Consider the following 4,896-nt stretch of genomic DNA (forward strand, 5'->3'; position numbering starts at 1 on the left):
ACCCACTAGCATGGCTAAAATTGAAAAATACATAACAAGTGTTGGTGAGGATGTGAGAAATTAGAACTCTCATATACTGGATTATAAAATGATGGGACTCTTTGGAAAACCAGATTGGTGTGTCCTTAAAGTGTTAAATGCAGCCTGGCTGGTGTGGCTTAGTTGGTTGAGTGTCGTCCCATGCACCAGGAGGTCGCTGGTTCCATTCCTAGTGAGGGTAATGCCTGGGTTGCAGACTCGAACCTCAGTAGGGGGCGTGCAGAAGGCAGCTGATCAATGCTTTTGTCTCTTTCTCCCTCCCTTTCTCTGAAATCAATAAAAACTTATTTTTAGAGAATGTTAAACACAGACTTACCATATGACCCAACAATTCTAGGTGCTCAAGAGCATTGAAAATGTGTCTACATAAAACTTGTGCTTGAACATTCCTAGCAGCATTATTCATGACAGCCAAAAAGTAGAAGCCACCCAAATGCTCATCAACAGATGGGTGGATGGATAAAGTGTAATTGATCCATACAACAGAGTATTATGCAGCAATGAAAAGGGATGAAGTTCTGACACCTGCTACAACATGAATGAACCTTGAAAACTTGATGCCAAGAGAAAGCCAGAGACAAAAGGCCACACGTTGAATGATTCCATTTCTAGGAAATGGCCAGAGTTGGCAAATCCATCAAGACAGAGAGATGTATCGTTTCCAGCAGCTGTGGGAAGAAGGCAATGGGCAGTGACCGTTGATGGGTACAAGGTTTCTTTTTGCGGTGGATTGGGCAGTTTCTGATAGCCGGGGAGCCCAGGCTGACCTCTGGCGGTGGTGGAGAGCCAGCAGAATGTTCTGGGTCGGGAGTGGCATGATCTGACTAGCCTCTTGGGTGTGGCTCTTCTCCAGTTGGTGCTGCCCGTGCTTGAGAATCAGGTGGACCACTGTTCGCAGCTGCACCACCCAAGCCTTTGCCAGCCCCGTGTGGAGGGCAGCACACACCTGAGGGTGTGGTACTGTGGGCAGCTGCCTTTGTGGCAGGCTTGCAGTGGAGGGACACACCCCTGGCCACCCCGAAGGAGTGGGAAAGGGAGTGTCATCTGGGGAGTCTCCTTGGCTAGGGGCTAAGAGTTCTGGCCTCCAGGCCCTTGCCCTAGCCGTGCCCAGTACCCTTCCCCTTCATTTCCTAGCTGACTCAAGACTCATGCCTTCCCTGTGTCCCATGACACTTAAAATTACATCCTGACGCCTTACCCTCAACAACAGAGCTCCACGGGGCTTGGTGCACAGTCAGCGCTTCGTGAAGGGTTCTCACCTTGGTGCCTTTGAAAATCCACTGTATCCCCGACCCAGAGCAGGCAGGGTAGCAGACGTTTTCTGTGAAGACCCAGATGGTAACTATTTCAGCCCTCACAGGCCCTACCGTCTCGGTTGCAACTACTCATCTCTGCCCTTGTAGCATAAAAGCATCACAGGAAATCCATAGCTGAACGGCAGTGACTGTTCCCACAAAACCTTTGCTATGGACAGTGTGTCCCTCCCAGATTCATATGCTGAAGCCCAGTGTGATAGGCCATGAGGGTGGAGCCCATGATGGGATTAGTGCCCTGTTAAGAAGAGGGAGAGCCCTGGCCAGTGGATAGAGCACTGGCCTGTGCACTGAAGGATCTTGGGTTTGATTCCCAGCCAAGGGCAAGTACCTGAGTTGCAGGTTCAATTCCTGGCCCCAGTTGGGGTGCATGCGGGAGGCAAGCAACCGATGTCTCTCGCTAACATTGATGTTCCTCTCTCTCTTCCCCTCTTTCCCCTCTCTCTCTCCTTCTCTCCCCCTCTCTCTCCCTCCCTCCCTTCCACTCTCTCTAGAAAGCAAGGGAGAAAAGACCTAGCTCCCTCTCTCTCCTCCACGTGAGGACAAGCGAGGAGACAGCCGCCTGCAAACCAGGAAGGGAGTCCTCCCCAGAACCCAACCATGCCACACCCTGGGCTCAAAGTCCCAGCCTCCAGAACCGTGAGAGACCAGTTTCTGTTGTTTAAGTCACCCAGCCTGTGGTATTTCTGTCATAGCAGCCAGAACCAACTACAACAAGTTTATTTACAAAAATAGGCTGGGTTTGGCAAGTGGACCATGGTGTCCTGACCTCGGACTTAGGGGCATCTTGGCACCAATTTCCCTAAGAGTAAAACTCATATTTCCCTATGGGTTCCTAGCAAATTATTTCATGTGTCTGGGCCTCAGTTGCCTCATCTGTAGAATGGGGACAACAGCACTTATTTCTTATGCAGTGGTTACAAGAATCAAAATGTAACATAGCAGTCTCCCTCAGTTACTTGACATTCCTACTAGGTCCTCATCCAAGTCTCCTGCCCCCTGGGAGTAGAAGCTCCGGGAGAAAACCGCATTGTCCAGCAAGCATCGACTGAGCATCTGCTGCCGGGCCCTGGACAAGGAGGACAGTGGTGTTTCTCCCTTGTGGGAGGCGGTGTCTCCCGTGCAGGATGTGCACCGGTCTGTCGGAAGGAGGGTTCCAGACCAGCTGCCGAGCTCGCGTCCCCCGCAGTTCAGCGGGGCTGTGAACGCCTCCCTGAGGCTGGGTCCCCGAAGTCCTTGGAGCTCCTGAGGGGAAACAAAGGGCAGGATGACAGCCTGGAACACCTGCAGAAACGTTCCCCGGTGGCGTTGACTGTGTTTTAGACCGGAGATTGCAGAACGGCGCCACCGGCCAAATCCAACCTGCAGGTGTGTTTTGTTTGGCCTGCTTAGCATTTAAACTTATTAAAAAAAATTAATTGTCAACATTTAAAATGAGAAGATTTGGGATAAAACCCAGATTTCAGCCTCCAATGTTTAAAACATCAGAAGATGTGACTGGGCCTGAAAAGCCACCAAACAGCAATGTGCTAGAACCAAGTAGGTGGGATTCTTTCATTAGGTTTAAGTTGGCTCTTTTTTTTTTGTAAACTCTATCTTTGTTTAATGACACACAGTTTTCTCTTCTCTTGGATTTTTATTTATTCTTCCTCCATCTCGATTCTAAAATAAAGCCGTGTATTTTATTTTATTTTTTTATTTTTATTTTTATTTTTTTTATCCTCACCCGAGGATATTTTTCTATTTTTTGTACAGATAGAGTGGGAGGGAGAGAGAGGGAGAGAGAGAGAGAGAAACATCGACGTGAAAGGGACACATCGAGTGGCTGCCACCCACACGACCAACTAGGGCCGGGGACAAACTGCAACTGAGGTACATGCCCTTAGCGGGAACCGAACCCGGGTTTCTCCGGACCGCAGGCCAACGCTCTAACCGCTGAGCCAAACTGGCCAGGGCTTTATTTTATTTTTATTTTTATTTTTTTAATCCTCACCGAGGATATTTTGTTCAGATAGAGTGGGAGGGAGAGAGAGAGAAAGAGAGAAACATCGACGTAAAAGGGACATATAGAGTGGCTGCCACCCACATGACCCAACCAGGGCCGGGGACAAACTGCAGCCGAGGTACGTGCCCTTAGCGGGAACTGAACCCGGGTCTCTTTGGACTTCAGGCCAACGCTCTAACCGCTGAGCCAAACCAGCCAGGGCAAGCTGTGCATTTTATTTCGAGGTATACACTAATGATAAAGTTCTGTGACAAGACATTTTTAACTTCTCAGTCAACACAGATGGGAAAAGGTAGCAACCTAGTACTGCTGACTTGGAATGTGGCAGAAGCTTAATAGCTGTCGTGTGAGTGAGGGATCGAGTAACTGTGTATTTGTTTCCTATCGCTGCTATGACAAATTACCCCAAACTCAGTGGTTTAACAGACACAAATTTATCTTCCATGTCTGGAGATCAGAGGTCCAAAATGTGTTGAACTTGACCCAAAGGGGTCGCCAAGGTTATGTATCTTCTAAAGGCTCCATGAGGAGAATCCATTCACTGGCCCTTTTTTTGTTTATTTTATTTTATTATTCTTTTTGTTGTTGTTAATCCTCACCCAAGGATATTTTTCCATTTTGGAGTGAAAGGAAGAGTGAGAGAAACATCTGTGAGAGAGATACATTGTTTACCTCCCGCACGACCCCAGCCGGGGCCGAGGACAGAACCTGCAACCCAGGTATGTGCCCTTGACCAGGAATCGAACCTGCAACCCTTCAGTCCACAGGCTGATGCTCTAACTGCTGAGCCAAGCTAGCCAGGGCATTTCCAGCCTTTTCTAGCTTCTGAAAGATGCCCCATTCCTTGGCTCATGGTCCCTTTCTCCATCTTCAAAGCCAGCAGAGTGGTATCTTCCTCTCTCTCTCTCTGACTCCAACCTGCCTGCCTCTGTTTGACAAGAACCCTTGTGATTATCTTGGGCCCAACAGATAATCCAGAATAATCTCCTGTCTCAAGATCCTTCATTGCAAAGTCCCCTTTGCCCTGTACGGTAACATATTTGCAGGTTGCAGAAATTAGGATATGGACATCATTGGGACACTGGGCATTATTCTGCCTGCCACGGTATGAATGAAATGTTATTCTACCCCAGCATGGCTTGGGGTTTCAGGCTACAACTAGTGGTTCTGCAGTTGTCCAAAGGTTCACTGAGCACCTAGGATGTGCCAGGACCTGTGCTGAGTGTTATCAATCAGCAGTGAGCAAAGCTGCTGCCAGGGCGCTCTCTTTGAACGAGACACAGACACTCAAGTTTGCCCCCTTAAGCTCCCCACCAACCTTAGCTGAGGGTTCTGAAGTTTGCCATCTCTGTTTGAATGACCCCACCTGTGCCTGTCCCCACTTTCTGCCCGGGACATGGAAAGCGTAGACTGCTTTAACCCTTCAGTCTTGAGACCACTTTCTCCTGACTGCTGGGTTCCGAGGGCGGCTTCTGCTGGCACTTAGAGATGGCAGCTGACCTCTCTCAGTGCCTCCAGTTCTGCACACCCCGGCTAAGA

The sequence above is a fragment of the Molossus molossus genome, unplaced genomic scaffold, assembly GCF_014108415.1.
Source record: "Molossus molossus isolate mMolMol1 unplaced genomic scaffold, mMolMol1.p scaffold_m16_p_3, whole genome shotgun sequence".
Taxonomy (NCBI): domain Eukaryota; kingdom Metazoa; phylum Chordata; class Mammalia; order Chiroptera; family Molossidae; genus Molossus; species Molossus molossus.